The 22,495-nt window shown below is 37.2% G+C and overlaps 1 long non-coding RNA gene across 5 annotated transcripts in view; it reads left to right on the top strand.

The window, feature by feature from the left end:
* The window catches only part of LOC148380735 (uncharacterized), a 183,964-nt gene that overhangs the window by 138,481 nt on the left and 22,988 nt on the right, over positions 1–22,495 (top strand). The window lies entirely within an intron of this gene.

Here is a 22,495-nt window from a genome sequence, read left to right as displayed (position 1 = left end):
CTTTGTCGTGTAACTATTTACTGTGTTGCATGTTCCACTTATTTTAAAATACTGCAGATTTTGGGAGCCTTTTTCTTTTTCTTTGTTTTATCTTCATTCCTGATTTCAAAGCTGCACACCTGACTAGTTGTTTATGAAAATAAAGATGTATCCATTTTCATACGGACATTTGCTACTTTGTCTGCATTTGGGTCCAACTACCTCCACAACTAAATGTTGGCATTATGATGGATTCCCATGTTGAGCATTTCACTTTCTCAATATTACTGTCCCAAAGTCTTGAGCTTTTAGAAATAATTTAGAATTAATTTGCCGGCAAAGTAGGTAGGACTCGTCAAGCCATTCAAAGAGCTGTTCGATTCGACAATATAATTCCTTTTCTACAAAAAAAGAAAATAATGAAATATGTGGGAATGCAGTTATTATAAAAACAGCTGTGAAGATGAAATATGAAACGTGTGTTGTTTCAACTTGTGTTTCTTGAATTCAATTAGTTTTTAGTGGTCATTTGACAATGCATACTCATAACTCATTAATCTCTGCTAACTGTTGCAAAGTTATTTGATGAAAGTAAACATAATTATTATTTTTCAGTTATCATTTTTTCTAATGTTTAGCAACACAACAGCTTAATTATATATAATGGGGATGTGGAGAATTGATGGATTCATAATTGTGTTGGAATAATCCTTGTTTGTTTTTATCATTCATTGCCTGCTCGAATGCTTGTTTGTTTTTGAAATTGAGGAACTGAAATAATAACCTGGCATACGGTTAGCGCTTGGACTACCTCAGCATATTTAGTTCATTTTTTTTGTCTCCTGTGGTACAGTATTTGTTTTGTTGAGAATACCACAATTCACATATCTGCACCGAGAGGATCCTTTGAATATTAGAAAGGCAGGGAGCTGTCAGACTTGATCAAATATTGCCCTGCAGTCATTTATTTTAGCTGGAATTTTATTCCTCATTCAAGTGAATGCTTTTTGGAGAAAGGCAAAGAATGTTTATGCGTGCACATTTTTCATACTTGCACATTCAAGTGGATTCCCTAGAAATCTTTCATCTAACTGATGCATAATTAATATCCAGTGCATTTGCATTGATTAAATGCTTATTTGTCCCAAAGTCCAGAGTTTGCCCTTGTAAACATTCCATGTTTTCTTAACATCCGAGGGAAGGGCATGATCGTCAGCTCGACATTACAAACGAGATATTAAGTCACAAATTATGCACCTGATGTATTTGTTCATTTCTCCCGGGTTAGAAAAAATGACAAATCCCATTTGCTTTTTAAGAAAAACAATGCGGTATTATTTTCCCTACTGCTATGTTGGCAATTTAAAATCCATAACAAACCTGCGGCTTATCAGTACTGCTCATATCTTATATGCAGTCTTTTATTTTTTTGTCAATATGCAAGCATTTTGCAACAGACTGTTGGCCGTCTATCACCCCTCGCTGTGTGTCAGAAAAGTGGATTTCAACAATCCTTAATGCGCTGACAGTATTTGTTCCTTCAGGTCATGCCCTGAACTTTTATTGGTATGACGGCAATGCCAGGCTGAGATGTGCAATGCTATATTGTTCAAGGAACTATGCACGGATCAGTGAAGGATGCGACAAGGTATCCATGAAGACAACAATAACTTCTGATGCATGCCTTTGAGTGGAAAACCCAGAAAAGCAAAAGTCATGAGTCCGTGCCTAGAACAGATTTATGGTCATATATGAGCAGTTCTTCTTTTATGATCCGACTTGTAAAATTAAGTAAATAAATTCTCTGAGATTTTTTTTTTCCCTAAAGTAACAAAACTTGAATTCATTTTTTGGACTACCAGTTCTTCTTGTAGTTCACGCACACTTACCTCTAAATTGGCCTTCCTTCCTGACACTATTATCAAAGTCTGTTCATGCAAAGATGCAACTAAATGCTTTTGTGGTGTCTCTGAGCAGAGTTAAATTATTAAGCTGATCTGCAGGGAGCTCTTGGAATAATCAGGCTTTTGAAAATTCTTTTGATGACAAAGCTCACCTTGTTTTTCCCAGGATGAAAGGCAGTCATTTGATTTGCTCCTCACCAGAATGATTGACAAATAGTGATGTCACGAGAACGCTGCTCGGCACTGGAAAAACAATTCGGAATTTGTATAGCAGACTGAGCAAATGATTCCGAGTGAAGACTCGATCTGGGTGAAAAAATTTGGGGTCTCTTTGGTTCTCATGGTTGTAAGAATTTAGAGATAAATGACTAATATGATTCCTTTTCCTCTGGTGTCTAAATATATTATCGATTCTAGAGATGATAACACAATCATTTCCACAATAGTCAACGGTAAAAACTGGTAAGAGGATTTACCAAAGTGTTATTTAGGATCATTTAGCTGCTCCAAACAATAACAAGTTCTGCGGGAATGCTAAAAGAATTTGAAGGCCTAACGTGGATGTTTTCGGGGTTACGGTTACTCAAGGCTAAATAGTCGTCCTTGTGGCATGAAACTGTAAAACGTATCGGCACAAAAAATTTGGTGTCCTGGCTGGATGACTGTGACTCATTGGCTTGTTAGTATCTGACCTTTTGGGAGTCTTGAACAGGTGGGAAACCATCAAAATTAATCTATAGCGACAAAGCCTGCATGCCTAGTTTCAATTTAAATCTGCTCCCTCTTCCTTTCCAACTCCAAGAATATAATGGCTACCAACAACTGAGAGGAAAATGGATAAATGAGGACTATAATTATGTTTGGAATTGCAATTACTGTTATCGCGGCCCTTTGTCGCTGGGATTTAGTGTATCCAGATGCGCAAATGGCAAAGACTGTCATTGTTTGAGCGCTTTCGATCAAATATACTGTGAGCTTCCGGCTTCACTTGTAATTACCCATTTTTAATGAGCCACATCGGCTTGTGCTAGGAAATAACAGGTAGATTTAGCAGAGTTTGTGAGAGCCTTAATATTTCTTTTTTTTTTTTGCACAACTTACTGACAATCAATCATAGCACTAAAACTATTTACTCTCAATGAGACTTGAGCACTCCATAACTTATTTTGCTGCACGCTTTTCGAGGAAATTGCTCCAGCTGTCTCAGTTTTAAAAGACTCTTTCTCAAAAAAAGCATTGTTTAATTTAGGATTTAGATCATAGACGTTAAAATATTGATAACAAAATACAAACAGGAATGCAAAATATGCTAATGGTGAGAATTTTACAGATTTTCCACCGCTTCATCATTTTACTTTTGTTTGGCAGACTTGGAAAACTCTAATTAACTGAAAACTAGCTGGTGTAATTAATCAAATATGATGTAATTACCAGTGGAGAAACATTAAAATGTCTTTCCCCTCCAAAGACCATGTGAATGTTTTCCACCAGATGACTTACATTGATCACTTTGACAAAATTACACATTATTTAACTTATTGGAGGCTTGAATCCAATTTATAAATCATCTTGCAGGTGTGACACTGGAATAGATTGTATCTACTCGACTGGACCAGATACAAAAGCGTTATAATCATGCTTAAATTGCTTTCCGGTGCATTTGTATACATTTTGTAGATAAATACGTTGCTCATTTATCTGTAAAATGTGACAAGCGCCAACAGAAGAAAAAAAGAGATCTCCTGCCTCACTAAATTTTGCATTAGAAAAATTTGTTTAGCGGCTACAAATGCACCCAAAGCTCACAGAGCACTTTCTGGTCTCCCTGCGTAGACAGGTCTTGCCACACAATCTTGTTTAAAAGATAGAAGCAGGGTGTCATCACCTATTGATGCCGAGCGCAGCAAGATTTGGCCTTGCTCCATAGAAAGGGTGTGACCTCAGAGCTTCTTCAGCATGAATGTTTTCAGACTAAGCGAGCCAGGCAATTTTGCCTCTTCAAGTTTAGAACTCAAGGATAATGTAAGCTGTCCAACAATGATCAGGTTAAAATCTGAATATTAATGATCATGTGATTAATGATCTGGCCTGTTTGTATGTAGACCATAATCACAATGGTTGAATACAATACTTTCGAAATACCATATTTTCCTGACTATAAGGCACACCTAAAAACCTAAAATTTTCTCACAGTGCGCTCTATAGTCCGGTGCACCTTATATATGGACCAAATTCCTAAATTTAAACTGGCCCGAAGCATTGTGTCATGAAATCAATCATAAGTGGCCCGCTGAAGACTATGAATCATGAATCGGAAAGACTACGGATCATTATTTTGTGATTATAAAGTAATTTGTCGCGTCTGAAGTTGAAATAAAAAAGATAAAATGGAGAATGATTTGATTTGGATTAAAAATCTGACATGATGCATTAATGGTGTGCCTTATAGTCCTAATATAAGGACAAAGTTTTAAAATGGGCCATTCATTGAAGGTGCACCTTATAGCCCGGTGCGCCTTATAGTCCGGAAAATACAGTAATTTTTCCCAGTAGAGAAGTTATTTACAAATTCACCCAATCATCAAAAGAGAAGCAAATCACAGCACAATTACCAAGCATGTTTTTGCGACTCTGTTTGTGGAACGTTGACTTCCTAAGGGAGTTGTGTATCTCCAGACCGAAGAATTCTGCCAAGACCTTTATCATTTAGGTGGCACTGGGAAGAAAGGGACTCTCTAGAGATCACAAAGTCTTTCCGAAGACGCCACGAGGGTCAGCCGCACAACTCGGCTAACAAAGCCTCTCTTTTTTTCCTCCCTTTATTATTATTTATTATTTAATAGTGAGCCATTTTTACACAAACACGCACACAGCCCACACACATACCCTAATGATGAAAGCTTTTTTTGGAGGGAATCTTTCATCTCCCTCTGCTTTGGGTGAGATAGGAACTGCGGGGATCCAAGCCTGAAGATCCCTTTATGTGTGAGGACTATGAGAAGTGACGATGTGCCTGTACTTAAATATGAGGCATTTGGTGTGTGCGTGTGTGTCCACCTGCATGACGGCCCTGAGCAAGCTTCTCACCAGAATATAACTTTCACAAGCATTTCGTTTCCTGCAGTCAGCAACATTCATTCAAAGCCTCTGAGGAATTAAGTCTATCTACCTGCTTGCCATTTTCTTCTGTCGCTCCCGGCACACCTCTCTCTCTCACGTACACACATATACACAGAAACACAAAGATACCGAGTTTCCTTTGAAGGCATTGTCTCCCCACTCAGTCTGCAGGTGAGATAAGACTGCGGAGCTGAAGAAAGGAGTCAGCATGATGGATGGTGTACTCAGCTGCCACATAACACTATACCTTTAATGCCTTATTGATTTATGTCCATCACTGGCTCATCACGATGTAAGAACCCCCATCACACATCTATGTCCACTGCCCCATCTTGTTTTTATCTGATCCCGATTAATTGCACGGTGCTAACTATCCCATCTGATTTGTGTTGAATATTTTTTATTATTGTTTGTTAGCCTTTCATGTTCAGTGTATGCACCGGCGGAGCTATAGGGGGGCTGTAGGGGCACGCCCCCCCCCCCAAAAGGATATGGTTGATTTTTCTGGGGATTATTTTTCCCATATTTTCACCCTTTCACTAAAGGAAAAAATCCTAGGGAATGGATGAAAACATTAACTACAGTTCTGTGCATGTGCAAACTAATTGCTAAATGCAATTCCACGACTTGATGAATTGCTACCGCCACTCAAATCACTTCGAATCGTCTTTAATGACAGCCAACAGCACAATTCTTTGCAAAGAGGTTGGCAACGCACTGTCGCTAGATTTGCTGCAAAGCTCTTAATAAAAGCTGAACAAGGTGAATCTTGTACGCAAAGGATTTTATTTTGAGACATGCTTGGCCAAATAGCTGGCAGCCACGTCTGACTGGCTCACCTTAACGTTTTTATTTTTATCATCATTTAATAGCTAAGGCTTGGAGTCTTTTGATGAAATTAATTTGCATCACAGTGCATTCTTATGAAAATAAACTTGAAACAAACAGTTTTCTTCCTCTGGGATGCTGAATGGTAAAACTTCAAAGGAGTGTGATGCATTGAAGGTGAGCTTACACTTTGCATAAAAATATCAAATTCCACTTAGGTCCCGTGCATCAAGAAAAAAAAGTCGGCTAATTGAAAAAACAAACAAAAAACAAGCTCATGCTGAGATTGTTTGACAGAAGAATGGAACTACTAAACAGAAGGTCACATTCATATTTAACCTTCAAAAAAATTCAAATGAAGATCCGGAAAACTGCTCTGCTAAGAAATCAAAAATATTTCTAAATGTTTAATAAAAATATTTGGTTGAATCTAATTTCTAACCTTTGGATGCTCAGCTACGCTCTACTTGGTTTCCATTTATTTCATCAAGACTTCTAGTCACTACTTTGTTTTCATAAACGAACATCATTGGAAAATGAGCAGAAATGAAAATAAATGAAACTTGCTGAACCGAGATTAACTGATTCTTGTGTTTGAAAACCGAGTCAATAATCTTTCCATTTAACTATTACAAACAATTAAAAGCAAATGTCGTGAGCAAATATTTGATAAGCCTTACAAAGAAGAATTCTTGGCATGCAAACTAATCAATTACTTGCATTAAAAGTTCATTTGTTTGCAGTTGTCTGCTTTGAGAGATGCTTGAGCGGCAAAATGGAGTTCCTTTTAACAGCTGATAACATGTTATAAAGTCTTCTGCAGGAGGTCATGATTGCCGTTGCTCCATGATAGGTTCTTGGGCTTCAGGGCAACAATCAATCGTCCCTCCCTCCCTCCCTCCCTCCCGCCATCACACTTTCCTTGCACAGTATTTATGTGGCACTCTACTCTCGGCCTCTACCTGATGCATCCGTCTCTCTCAAGTTCTGTTGCTTTGTTTATGACCGGCTACAAAAGATGATTTTCAACGTGAATTTGATGAAGACGTACATTTTTTTAGTATTGTCCACTTAGTGTTGTAGCAGACCTGAAATCTTAATAACCCGAAGGATTTTTCCAGAAGGTCATAATTCTGTCAGGTCAATTTGAGGCCACTTTTTTTTTATTTATATATCACACAACCATTGTTTACCTCTCCCACTCAGTTCATTGTATTCTTTTGTCTACTCCTCCTCCTGTGTTTGATATTTATAGATTCTTGCATTTGCACTTTATTTGTGCATCACAATATTTTTCATGTTTTATCTCCATTCAACCCCCCAAATTGCTGCTGGAGAACTATGTTTTTCAATCCCGCAAAGCATCACTCACGATTACATGCAGTGAATAATGATCTTGGAAATAAATAAAAGTCGGACAATTTGGCTAGCGGTTTGTTTCCTGACTGCAGTCGCAGCTATCGGAGCTGTCTGAGGAATGTTTTCCCTCCATGACCTTTTTGTCTATTCTTTATGTTGCAAGGTATTTTTGTAAGCGAAATAATATAAATGTGGCATTTATTTCCATAATGTCAGAGGTGTTTACTTGTACATTCAAACCTGTACATGTGCCAGCCAATTTTTTTTTCAGGTCCACACTTTGACATAATAGACGCATTCACCATAATGTCACATGTTATTCCTCCAGGTTGTTTGACCAAGGCAAGTGAAAAAATAGGGTACGGCCTGAATAATGATTTCAGCCTTCTTTTTTATCACCATTGCTGGAATATGTCACGTTTCAGTCGAAAGAAAGATGTTTTGTGAAGTAAACTGCAACCATAATTCACATTTCAGCAGGTAGATTGATTTTTAGTCTGAACTACCATACTTATCTTAGCTTTGGATAAATGTGTTAGGGAGTAATTATTTTGAATGTTGCATGTTTTTCAACTTATTTAAAGAAAAATTATGGAAGTCTATACCTTAAAATTGTAGTTCAATGGGATTACTGGCATAATCATATGAACGATTGTGCATTTACCTGTATTTTTTTATTTTTTTGCATCTCACTGTGCTTCATGGACCCCCTGCGTAATTTATGATCCCACTCAGCAGGTACAATGCGCATATCGAGTCCTACTATATCCAATATCCTTGTGTAGACAGTATATAATATACTATACACTCACACTGCTTTTCACAGGATAAAAACATTCCTGGTTACTCTTTACCATTATTTCCATTTTTATAGCAACACCAACCATCGGCAGTTTCTTAATAAACCACCAAATCACTGTAATTCCCTGCTGAGTCTCCAGTGTTGGAATCCATTGTCGTCTGTGAGCCAAAGGCATAATAAAGTGTTTACATTTGCATAGTCCCGAGTCGGTGATGAGATGAATGTAGCATGGTTCTGTGATTTACAAAAAAAAAAAAAAAAAGATGGATCACCCCGATCGCCGCACGGTTTTGAATGTCACTGCGCTTTAATTTAAACATACGCACGAACAGAAGAACAAGACATGGAGGAATAAGAGAGGGCAGTTGAATCCAAACCAAGGAGTCAGAAACAGCAATGAAAGATTTGCTGCTCCTTTTGATTAATGCATGAGAAAAACATGCATTGTTAAAAAAGAACGTTTGACTAATATAAATGCAACTGTGTCAGACTGGCAAAGAGAAGTTACAACGTTGCCATGAAAGAAACAAGAAACAGACAAGTGAATCCAAATCTGATCTAATATAGATGTAGAAAATTGTAATCCTGGTTTGCCACTAATGACATTTGTGTTCTTGGCTGAAAACAGTCTGCAATGTCTCCTTAGGTTTTTATTTTCATCATTTGTCTCCTTTTTTAAATTTTTATAAACACTTTTGCTATGAATTCAAAATGAGATGACTGGAGCGTTTTGGTTGACTTGTTAAGGCTAATGTTAGGTAAAGTTTTTTGATTGAGGTTAAAGCTTTTCTAATTTATATTTCATCACTGTGTGTCATAAGAAAATGGTTGCTTGTTGTGACAACATCATAGATAATTTATTGTGGAGTAGTTCTCTCGCTGCTTTCCGGTGTTTTGTTTTGGGATAATCTCGTCGTCTTTGTGTAGCATATGTTAAGACAACAATTTGATCATTCATTGCTGAGCAAACGATAATTTCTATGCACCTGACATTGGTTGGATATGTTTTCTGTGAACTCACCAATTCTCCTTACCAAGAAATGTGGGCGGAAAGGGGAAAGCTTCTAGAAGCGAGAATTGTTATGCAAATGCAAAAGTAGAGACCTTTCCTCTCGTACATTTCAGTGTCAACAATATTTGATCGCATATCACTCATGCCAAAATTTAATTTGTCACCTCGGTAAGGCTGAGCGTTAAACGGCTGATGCTTGAAGCACCTATGACACACAATTATGGAAAACACGTTCGACATCGGCAATAACAACTAACCTATGGTTAACACACGCCAAAGTTTGACTCTTAACCATTGTATGAATTCAACCTAAGAAATGAAGACGAGCCCAAATTCATATGTTTTTATATTTGCACAGGCAAGGACACTTATTTTGTTCTTACAGGGCACAGTCATCGGTGATACAAAGTGATTCTTCCTGCTTTGAGTCATTCTTGACATTTTCTTGCACTCAACATTGTTGCCTTGACTCTGCCTCTCTTTCTTTCTCGCTCTCTCTCTCGAGCCTGTCTCAGTATTTGATGTACATAGCTTCATTATAGACCTGTCTCACCACCCAAATGTCTCTGAAATAACCCATCTGCTGTACACTTCACTATATATATAGCATGAGTCTTTTGTCCTAATGAGGTTGAGTGAGGCCGTTTTTCTTGTTGAGTGAGCCAGCCCGTGCACATAAAGTCGGCCTCCCATAAGGCTCTACACACCCCAGTCCTGTAAAATTCTAAGTCATCAATTCCAGCCACGAAAGAAACATTTCTTTGTGCTTTTAATAATAATAATAATAATAATAATAAAGGAGAAGACACGATAGCACTTTGTTGTGTAAAAACAATCATGCAAGTGTTATTTAACGCAGCGTATTAAACTACTACATGAAATAAATAAAAAAATACAATGTCATTAAGGTTGCATGGTGTTTTTCGAACAGCAAGTGCCATTGAGCTATTATAAAAGAAATATTACTGGAGATAGGAGTATAAAAAATAATTTATATTGATAGCCTCTGCCATGTGGCAGTTAATGACAATGTGGATTAGAAGGTAACAAATAAAAAAATCATAAAACCACCAGCTGTGAAGATAAAGTACAACGTATTATTTATTTTGGGGAAAATCATGGGTTCAAATAAATGGGAAGGCTGTATTGGTGAGCGTCAAAACTATGAGAATTTGTTTTTCCTCCACCGCACTTCACAGACCCATAATTGTCTTAAAGATGTTGAATTGGCTCTGATTGCAGCCTTCCAAATGCTCCTCTCTGTGTAACTAGTCTTTGATGAACAGAAAATCAATGTATTTAACTTCCCGTTAATCATGCCTAGTTCTGGCTTCCTTTGCTAAATAGTTGCCAAATATGATTTGTTTTCATATTCACGTAAGCGTAAATTAATTAGGTCCATATGTGTTGTGACCTCTCTAAATTCCAGGGCATCTGGGGTAGAAGGTCTCGTTCATAAAAAGCGCAATATGGTCAGCAGAGTATTTTTGTTTATTTATTTATTTTATGTTTATTTATTGTGCATGCCATCTGCTTTGGGTAATTCAGAGTGTTGACAATAAAGTCCACAAGCCATATGTTCTCTCTCCACTCACCTCTGTTTTATCCAATGAGCGATCTTTTCAATAAATTAGTTTTATATTGTATAAATTACATTAGGTACCGTATTTCCCAGACTATAAGCCGCTACTAAGTTTTGAACCCTGTGGCTTAAAGTCAAGTGTGGCATGGATTTTTCATGTTTTTATGATATGGTATGATTTATGCACATTTTCTTACACATGGAAGTTAAACATTAACGCCTGCGTCTTATAGTCCAGTGCGGCTTGTATGAACAAAACAGGATTCCTATATCGAGTTCGGAGATTATATTCAGCAAAACACACAACATTAAAGGCTGGATAAAAGCAGACAAAACAAAGACATTTTGCAAGGCTGCTGGACTTCAGTCATTCAATTTCCCGCTGTTGTCTCCCACTGGCCGATAATCACACTACTCTTCATAAATTGCGTATGTCATTAAATGGCCCACACGTGTGTTTTTGTCATCAGTTTCCTGATGTCATAGAAGTTTAAAGACATTAACATGCAACATGTGATGCAGCCTATACACGACAGCCATTGTTGATGAAGGCGTAGCCTGAAAATCATCAAATTACTTCCGCCCAGCTGGCTTTCAACAACCGCCCCAGCGGGGCTGGAATGACTGGAGAGAGCATTTGGACATTTGTAGGAAAGATGGCCATACCTCATGAAGAGATAGTACTGCTGCATCTCTAACAGACTCACTGCCTGTGATTACATCCTGTTGAGTGTTTCTAAAATTCTATCAAGACGTTGAGGGAAACAAGGAAACTATTGTTCAAGAAGGTAAAATTGGGAACCTGCTTGTAATAATATGCCGACACAGCAGCAAACACCATGAGGGGATGCTTTGTGTTCATTTTTCTCAGTACTAGTATACTTTGTAGTTTGGTCCTGACTTTGAAAAAATGTTTGAGCAATAACAATTTTGACCTAAATTGTTGCTGGCACACATCATGCTGTGATGTAGTACTTGGAGGGTGATTTTATCTCTGTTGGCATGCACAACGGTGAACTCTTGCAGTGCACACTATCTCATATCATGCAAGAGTTGTAGCTCTACAAAATGTAGTTGGAGCAAAAAAAATCATTTTCTTTTGCTAATAACTTTCAGTGAAATAGATACAAATTATTTGATATTCACCATGATTTTTTTTGATTATTTAATTTTAGACAATTTACATACTATGCCTTCAATTCTTCAAAAGTATGTGTTTAAAAAATGGTTGTCTTTGCATGTGATGGTGATTTATATCCAAGTAATCACAGTTACCAGTATAAAAAAATTATGGTACAATATATCCAGCATGGGATTTGTGTCTGGAACAAACTTGATGACATCGCTGCCCAGAAATCCATTCAAATAATAAAAAATAAAAAAAGAACGAGAGGCGAGGCCACATAGGTTTGTGCAGTAAAAGTTTATTTTTCACCTTGTAAAAAACCAAGAAAGAAAAAAAGAACCCTGTCTCCATTTTTAAACATAAAGTGAGTTAATGTTTCCCTATATCTTTATCTTTCTGCAGTAATCTCTGAGCGAAAGATTTCTATTGGGACTAAAAAATGTGCCCTTTTTTTTATCTGTTTTATACCTTTGAACAGATCATTTATATTTCCATGTTGTCTTTTCGGAGAAAAATGTCTCACACTATAAATAAATAAACTGAGATTAACCAACATCCCTGAGGTGACTTAAAGCAAGCGGCCGGGCACACGCCAGACTGATGTCAAGTTGCACGAATGATTTGTTTTCAGGTAAAAACAAATTTAAACTCCTTTCATTAATTCTTAATTCATTCATGAGCCATTATATTTACGATATCCATTGCTCAACATCTTAAATGAGCCTGCTTGATGCAAGAAATATTTAAACACAGATTAGGGGCACAGCATAATTTAATTACATTTTTAAAATACATCCACATGGAAGAAGATTCCAACTATTATTATCATTCATGACACTCTTGCATTCTTATGAATGTTGTTATTAAAAGGAAATGTCCACAAGCAACGGCTATTTCTTTATTGCAAGAATACACAGAGCAAATATAATTTAAATACGGAGCAGACCTTGACAGTCTGAGTGAAGATGGCCATCTGTTTTTTTTGTTGTTGTTTTTTTTAACCTGAGGTGAAAAATAATTATATAAATATGTTCAAAGCAGCAAGTGGCTGCGGCGGCGAGTCCAAGAAATTTTGTGGCAAAAAAAAAAAAAAGATATATTTGTTTTGCCCCCGGCCAATCGTCAGCAACACATTCCGCAATAAAAGAGCCAAATAATTACTCTGCCAGAGGAATTGAAGTGTCTGTAGCCCCAAGTGCTGGTCGACTCACTTCAGACTACCTGGTGGCTGATGACATGCGGAGATATGAGGGAATGTTATAGGGAGATGCAAGTGATGGAAAACAAGATGGATGCAACTGTTTAAAAACCAGGAAGGATATCCATGCACTCTTTACGACAAATTAGCAAGCGTGATAAAAGTTGCATTGCTGATGCACCTCACGTCTTTGCAAGAGAGACATGAATCCTTAACCTGACTTGGTGGTACAAGCTTAATTAAAAAAACGAAGCGTATATTGTACTGTTTTTGTTAAAGCTCATATGGTGAGAAGGATCCAGGTGTCAAGATGAGATATGGATGACGGTCGGTATTATGGTGGCTGGAGGGAATGGGACAAAATCTGCTCAGCTTGGGCAAGCAGGAAAACACGTTGGTGTGGACATAAAGCAGGGGTGAAATAAGTAGTGCAGAATAAAAATTAAAAAAAACCTTCATTCTACATAAATGGCTCGGTTTAACACCTATTTAATTTTGCTTGGCATAGTTGGAGTATTTTTTTTACTATACTTGAACTAATGAAAATTTAAAAATCGAAAACATATGCATTTATGTAAACGTGACATTCGTGACATCCAGCTCTCCACTCTGCTTTCAAGAGTAGCTGTTCAGACATGCTATTTCCACTTAGCTCACATAATCTGCTTCTTAGTGTCTCGTAAGAGCTTCGACTTCCTCCAGAGTTCTTGCAAAAGGGCAGCACAATCTATGCCTGTGTGCAGCATGTTTAATTGGACTGATGATGGGCTTTGGGAGACTTGATTCGAACATGAGCTTGAAGAGAACCAAGAAGCTTGGAGTCGTGTATGCACATTAATGGCCGGACAGATCTCACACATGCTGCCTAACCTAGCGTGTTCATGCTGATTTTCCACTGAAGTAGAAGAAGCCGCTGCAACATCAACTCCTGCTATGCTGCAGTCAACAGCTTTTGCATTCACAATGTTAGCCATAAAGAAACCAAAAACATCCAAGTAATCTGTCATCTCATCCCAAGCCAAAATCTAAAGCCAAAATTCAACCATGTATTTGAAAATATCCAATGTGTTTGAGTGAAACAGAATCAATGCAATTGAGGCAAAGTAGATGAGGCATTAACTAGTAAGGTTAATGCCTCATCTCATGCCCACTGAGCCTACAGATTATCTCAAATTAACCCATATTTAGGGAAACACATGCAGACATTTTAGGCTGGATGTACTACTATATATATAGTGTCACACTCTGCGTTATGACACCCTTGCTATAAAGCTTAAGTAATTTCCCATTTAGGCACTTAAGAAATTAGAGAGAAAGAGAAACAGTTCTGTGCAGAGACTTCAATATTCAGCATAATGCACGAAAGTCTTTTCTGTAATCATTGAAGAGCTACATTCATTATGGATCTGTTGTTGAGCCTAAATTGGATCAACTCTTTCAATTACCGCCCGAACAAACCAGTGATGTACAAATGCAGATAAAACCTCAGCAGTATTGATTAAATTGGCTTCACAAGTACTAAATTACTAAAAAAAAGATAGACATCAGATTGCAAGAGGCATTTAGATCACATTGATTGATCAGAAAAAGGCACAATATAATTTAATTGATACAATTCATGTATTATTTTTTTTCCTCACCTTTTCAACCCAACGGGACAATACTGGGAATAAAGTCGATCTCTTATATTTGTATTTTGATGTGAAAGAAATAAAAAACACATGTTAATGTTAATTTATGTTAGCCTGTTAATGGATGTTTCACAATATGTGAGCATTAAGATAGCGGACATTTGTCAGACATGGTTCGGTTGTACATTCTAGAGGTGAACTCTACTAAATTCTCTTTTGTGTGTCAGTTTTATAGTGGGTTTAAACTGGGAGTGACAAAGAAACAGCCTGAAGCAAGCACACATCTTATTATGGAACTGTGGGAGCGAGAGTGGGAACAAGCGCTAGGGAATACGAAGGGAAAAGTTTAAGTGAGTTTAAAGTGTGTGGGAGAGGTAAAACTGCTATATATAAAAAAAAAAAAATGTTTTTATGTATATGTTTTCTCATTTTTTACAAATTCTTAGCCATTGTGGATGATCTCGGAAAAGAAGACACTCAGGGAGGAAAGTGAAGTCAGGAAAAACGTTCAGAGTAAATCTTACAAAATGTATTAATTTTATTGTAAATTGTTTTATTCTGTCATTTAGTGGGAGATCAATACTCATGCATTTATTTAAATAGGATACCGTTACGCCACATCATATTTAAAATATCCTAATAGGCAGCTTGAAGTGTGTCAAACAAATTTAAAACTGTAATTTACAAATATTTAAAAACACCACAAACTGGATAAACCTTAAACAAGTTAAACATTTGTTCTCAGATAACTTTCAGATGTGTTATTTATTCTATATATGATCGCTTTATTCATTATACAAGCTTTCAAGGAGATAGTCTAATTAAAATATTTTTCTCTGCATAATAATAAAGATATGTATTTTAAGATCCCAGACGTTTCTTATTAAAGAAGCGGATACAAGTGGAATACCAAATCCCTGAGTAGGCTTTAAGTAAACTAAGCAATTTAGTTTTTTGTGTAATGGGAATACATTTCTGAAACCTTTGTAGCCCAGTCTAAATTAGTTCCACAGCAATTGTTCAGAAGAACACAGTTTAAACCACTCATTAGGAATCGGGTAGAAACTATTTGACCTAGGGTCACAAAAGGCCAAGTGTTTTTTTTTTTTTAAAGATAGAATTTATTAGGGAATCACTCCAGTTGTAAGCGTTTGTGTGTGTGCATAAAAGTGGAGAAGCTGTGGCAAGAGCTTTTCACGTGTGACTCCTTGTGAATAAACATCTGTGTGTCTCATTAGGATAAGCACATTGCTTATAATTATTTCATTTCATTTCCGCTATTAATTTACAATCACATGAGATGAACACAATGAAATTTCATTAGGGTGATGTTTGGCAATGGAATTAATGAAGCCAGAGGACCTGCTGTAATTCACTGCCTAAATTACATCGGGAATGACGTCACAATAAACGGCATCAAGAAAAAAGCTGCTATGGTATCTCTTTAAAAAAAAAAAGTGCACTTAGGAAAGAGCAGAAAATAGTGATGTATCGTTGGCAAAGAAAATGGCTCGTAGAACTCTTTGAATCTGACTGCCTTTTTTCCCCCTTCCTTCTCTCTCACCTTCTTTTGACAAGCCACAATTGGTCAATCGGTGGGGAGTGGTTTTCTTTCTGCAGAGAGGGAGTCGCAGCACATAGCAGGGAGGGAGATAAGACAGAAATAAGATGGTAAGGAATAGTTATGAAAATAAATCACAGCAGGAAATGCAGTGAAATCTCAGCACATTATAACCATCCATAAAAAGACAAATATTTGAATCCCGTATAAATGAATGCAACTATTGAGCCCTCGACATATTGTGATAATTTTTGAGCAATCGAAAACAATGGAATGTAATCAAAAAGCATTTCTTGATGCAAATATTTCAAGAATTGTTTGCACACTGTCAAGATAACTGTAGACAACAGAAGTTAGTTTGAAGAAGAATAAGACTAAAATATGCAACCGGTATAAAGCTAACCTATGGTGAAGGCGCAGATGAACACAGAGTGGAAAGATCTTCCAAAACTGCATCATTTTTCTTGAATTTGAATGTTGATAAAGTTTTCTTTTTTTGGGCGTCCTATTTATTCAAAGTTGTTGCCTCTTTGTTTTGCTTCACAGCAGTCTCCTCCCCTGTGTGTTGTTATTTTGTTTGGGCAACTGTTTGCCATTTGCCTCATCAATCCCTCTGCTCTTTTAGTGCCGTACAAGAAACCGAGCAATCCATCTATTATCCACAGCAGCGTTTCCCAACCTTTTTGATCCGAGGCGCCCATTTGCATAAGAAAAATCTCATGGCGCCCCACCAGACACATATAATATAATCATGATTATGATTTCGACTCAATTTGTTCATAAACGTACTCCGTAAATCTAATCTAATAAAAACAAAGCCATAGTAGGTCAAGCATTGTTCCTTTGGCATTTTTTTTTGCAGCTCAAACATATAATCTTTGTGCCCACGGCGTTTGAGACATTTTACACAGTTCCATTTGGTATTATCGTTGACAATTTTCTGTAGTGATTAAAATCTATTTTCACTTTATAGGGACTTAAATTGCTCTGCCTGTCACTATGCATCGCTGGAGTCAACAAAGATATATTTGTAATTAATGAATAATATTTTGGGGGCAAATGAAGTGAAAATTGGATCTTTTTTTTTTTTTTATGTCAGCCCTGATTATCGCTCATGACACACTAGGGTGCCAAAATGCCCTGGTTAGAAATCATAGCTATAGTGTATACGACGTTATCCTCGGGAGCCTTTCCTCGTCATCAAATGGGAGCAAGGTTACCCAAGGGCAACTGTTCACACAGTCACTTGCTTTTTAGATTTTTGCAATTCATTTCACTGGCGCTGACAAGAATTGAAATACAAAGGCCATTATTTTTCCAAATATATATATATATACACAGATTAATATTTGGACATAATCGCTTTCATTTGTTTTCCTCCAATTTGCATCTCTTCTGCCACATTTTAGTGAAGCAAAAATATTAGGTGGTCTGGTTCTAGCCTTTCTTTTGAGTCACAACACCGGAGGCAAAAACAATTCATCTCGCGTTGCCTCATTGTCAATTCTGTCTGCTAAACCATCCCACCCCCCCTTCAAAATAAAAAAAAAAAAAAGAGAAATGGCTCTGCAGTGTGGTAAGAAGCACTACTAAGGGGGCAAAAAAAGCCTTGAGCTATATATAACAATATTTATGAGCTAGTGAAGCAGAAAAACTGAACCTTTTAAGGATACAAACGTAGTTTCAGGCAATAAAGTAAGGCACTGCTTAAAGAAATGGAAAACTGCGGGATGCTCAATAGGCACAGTTGTGCAGTTACAAGTTATTGATGAATCGAATAAAATGTCAGATGTTGCGTTTTGTGAGACTATGTAGTTGTTTTGGAGTTCCAAGCGACGGTATGCAATATTGACGTGAGTTGTCAATATCAGCTCTGGTCTTATCGTGCTTCAAATATTTTTTGAAGAATTTAAAGGTGCTATTCGGAGAAATAGACTCTGGAATTGCTTGTGCACAAATATCTGAGTCTCAGGAGTGCCAGCCCACTCATCGTCTGTGAATGTAGGCAACCGAGTGAATGCCTGCATGTTTGTGAAATTGTGAATTATTATTTCCATAATAACCTCCCCCACAATTATGTTATCCTCCTCCGACCTCACAATTTGGGTGACATATATACGGCTTTGTATTTATTTATTTTTTATCCTATTTTAATTAATGCCACCATCATTTTTTTTAACATATTAGTATTTTTTAATACAAGTTGAACGAAGTGGTGTCTGGGAACTCAAAAAAAAAAGCTGGCGTAAACCCAAGAAACACGAAAGCTCACTTCTTTCCGAGACATTTGGAACACATACATGAAAAGCGCCTTTCAAGCCAAAAAGATGCTAAAGCTTTTGCCTCCAGCTTCTACCTGCTCTTTAATAAAGAAAGGCGATGAGGGGGAGGATGCTCAGTTTGAGCTTCAGGTGGCTTTCCATTGAAGATGTGAACGATGAAACAGAAGTTGACTCTTGATGTGCATCCACATATGCCCAGAAGTCAGTCAGTCCGTCATCCAGCCAAAGCACTGCAGTCCCTAAAGGCATGTTATCAGCAAAGGCTGTGTGCAGGGTGAGTGTAGCTCTAATCCTCCAATTAATTCTTATTCCCCACAAATGGATGACCCCGGAGAGTTTGCTTGACACTTCTATTAAAAAGTAAAAATGAAACACAGCATGAAGGTGAAATGAGAGGGATCTTTCTTTCTTCTGGCCCATCTCTATGGGACTAAAGTTTTTGGCAAGTACTTAAGTCCTCTTTCTTATTTTCTTTCTTCCTCCTGTCATGCGTGAAAAGAGTTAGGGGGTGATCTGGCATTCAGTCCGGAAAGTGTTTCTCGACAGTGGCAGGAGAATTTGGAGAAGAAGTAGTAATTACGTTTCTAATGGCTCCTTATCAGTGGCTAATGCAAATGATCTGTATTCTATCATTTACACAAAGAGACTTCATTTATTATTATTCAGCACAGACATGGCTCGACATTACTGACCACTCAGTTGGCATGACTTCAGATAGTGCTCTAAAAATCCTTCTCTGTTCTATTTTTTGTGTTTCTTTTAAAGTCGCGGTTAAAGCATCCTGCCTGGCTTGACTAATGTGATTACCATGTTTTTTTTTTTAGTCACATCACTCATGTGTCAATAATTATTGTTGTAACTCTAAAATCTAGCTTTTACTTTCAAGCTTAGTAAAATTGTTGAGTCACAACACTCATGTCAATAATTATTGTCGTAAATCTAGCTTTTATTTGCAAGTTTATGACACAACAATGCTAAAAAAAAATTGTTTAGTCACAACACTCGTCAATAATTATTGTTGTAACTAAAATCTCGCTTTTATTTTTAACCTTATGACACCAATGCTAAAAAAAAAAAAACTAGGCGACTTATTGAGTTTAATAGCATCCCACAAAATAAGTTAACTGAGGAGTTTTTCAGTTCTTACTTTGGAGTTTGACTTTGAGTGTGACGCCACTAAAATTGCTATTCATTGAACATGTGCTATACTCACCCTTTTCTCAAAGGGAAACTAAAGCCAAGGTATGTAGAGTCAATATCACGCCGTAAAAAAAAAAAGGAACAGCTTTGTGTCGCAGTCTGGCTGTTTACTACTTAGAAGCGTGTGTGCTGGCGAGCTGACAAATTCACGAGCCGCTGGATTAGATGACTGGCACAGTGATGGCTGTAGGTGCTGGATGACTTCCAACAGGCTACTATTGGAGTTGACTGACTATAGCCCAGGGGAACAGTGTACTTGGCAGTTGATGGTTGCTGTTTCTTTCTTTTTTTTTTTCTTTTACTGCAGAGCAACATTAAATACTGGTAAAGTAGAATCTTCCGAAAGGCCTTGAAAAGTCATGACAGCTGCTTATTTTAGTACGATTCCTCCTAAACTGTGTTGTGAGCAATCATCATGCAAGACATAAAATATGTATACTAATTAATTAAGTGGATGTCATTTCAGCATCTGTGCTGTTTTTTTTTCTTCCCCCTCCTTATAAATAACTGCCCTGTGTTTCCTCCAAGATTCCACTTCCTCCTTTCCTCCCACTTGTGTAATAACTAGACTCATGAAATACAAGGCACCTCTTACTTTCAAGCCACACTTGGCAGTAGTTCATTGGTGACAGCTTCATTTCAGAGTTTCCCTATCTCTTCAACAAGTGGAGGGAGGTAGAAAACGTAGGCGAACAGTTTATCACCAGCCAGCATACATGGTGTGAAGCTCAGTCGAAGGGATTTAAAGCCACTGAAGGCTGGAGGGGAATTCTGCTGGGTGAAGCTACTTCTGTTTTAAATCAGAGCTTATGCAGGGGGCTACACAATGCGTACGTGATAAATGAAATGGTAACAGTGTGGTTAGAGATGTAGCATAAATTCTTTTCTTGCCGGTGTCATGTCGGCTCTATATTTTCGCAACTAATCTCAGCTCAGGTTGTAATATTTCTTTGGAATTACTACCACTAGAGTTGGGGTGATGAACACCAGCATTATTTCACACATGAACAGCTTCTTGTTTGAGTGATGCACCTCTAAATAGCTCACCCGTGATGGGAGATTGTGATTTACTCGGAATGGTTAGTGATTATCTGAAAAGAAGTGGTTTATAGAAATCAAAAGTGTTATTGTATTTGTTTGCTAGCCACCTAGTAAATCATTTGGTATTGTGAAAAAATTATCAAAATGTTCACATGAATGAAAATTACGGGTTATGTTTTTGTGCTTGCTCACAATTTGGGGATCCATCTTGGATCAGGAGCACAATGTTGAATGGAGTAAACAGTTATTTGAAGGTCATTTGATAGACTTATAAAGTCGTGATTAACTCAAATTTTAATCAGGCATCAGGCAAAATGTTTTTTTAATATCACGCTGCTATTATTTATTTGGTTATAAGCATGCCTGAAGCCAACTGCAGCTCTTTTTTGTTGCCTTCGTTGGTGTCATACATGACAATGAGCCTCTTCAACTTACAATGAGATGAGCCTTGAATTTTTTGTGAAAGGTTTTAAGGACAAATGAGTCAAAATCAATCCTTACCAAAGTGGAGGGAAAAGAGACAAAGAGTGTCTATTTCGGATCCAAACAAGTCAGGTATTGTGACGGTTGGCTTTTTACCTGCTTAAGATAGGAGGGGGGGGTAATCCTCGACAAATAATAACTGAAAGAGCCTGTTGTGAAAGCCTGGAAAAGGTGTCAGAACGTTTCGTGAAGTCAATAGCTCCCACAATGCAGTCATTGCAAGTGGATATGTAACCATAATAAATATTATTCATTCAATTAATTAATCTTAGTCAATATAGTCGAGTTCTAACATAGCCTTTCATGCAGATGTAAATACCCAGAAATAAAAGCTAAACAGTTAAACTCCTGTCTCCAATTACAGCAGTTCACTTCAACTGTTTCAAGACACCATTAATCAACAATCAATTCCACACAATTGAACACATTCTTAACGATCAATTAATCGATTATTATGCCCAACCCTGGTGTTAACGAGCCATGTTACCGCTGCAATCATCCATTTTATGTTTGATGTGAAGCTTTTAAACCGCTCTTTCATTTTCCAGTCTCCTGCTATAGTGGGGGATTTTATTCCATGTGGCAAAATACCCTTAATTAGAATATTGCTAATTGGAACTCAAATGGGGTTCAGGGACTGACCCTTGATGGACTCCAATCGGATTGCAAACTTTCATTGGTCACAAAATAATTTCTTTAAGGCTGTATTACTTTTTTTTTCCTGTAGAAAATCTGAATCTTGACTACCGACCTTTTGTGAGTCACGCTAATAATCCTTCAGTATGATGCACCGATGAAAAGGCACTGCAGGTCATTACACTGTGTTTGCTGCTCATGTGTCTTTTATATAATTACAAGGACAAATTTGATCTTTGAGGGGTAATTTTGAATAATATATGTGGACCGACACCTATTACGGCTAAAAGACTCATCACTTATGATAGCTGAAGGTAATAAAGTGTAAAATGCTAAACTGTGGAGTAGGTACACTCAAAGGTAATGCCTAAAAACTTGACATTGACTTATCTTATTTGACATGATTTCAGTGCGGGGACCTCTATGTAAATATTTTTGCATATGAGAAGACAAATTGCTGACTTGCATTTAAATAATTAGCCCATTGGAGTGCATTAGTGGAAATTATACCTTGAGGGGCAGTAATGGATTCCTACTGTACACCTTTGTGTGACACGATGAACCTCGTTTGTAAACAACCGCACACATAAATCAATTCCGTGGTAATAAATCAAAGTCTGGGGATTATGCATATTCAGCACTGAGACACATTGTAATGAAATGCCCAAAAAAATGGACTTCTAATAAGATTCAATTAAAAGTGCTACGATTTGAAAACATCTGAATCTCTCTTGATACTTGAACACTTTGC

This window comes from Syngnathus floridae, chromosome 20, assembly GCF_059516105.1.
Source record: "Syngnathus floridae isolate MCC-2025c chromosome 20, RoL_Sflo_1.0, whole genome shotgun sequence".
Classification (NCBI taxonomy): Eukaryota; Metazoa; Chordata; class Actinopteri; order Syngnathiformes; family Syngnathidae; genus Syngnathus; species Syngnathus floridae.
This window is presented reverse-complemented; position numbering and strand designations above follow the sequence as displayed.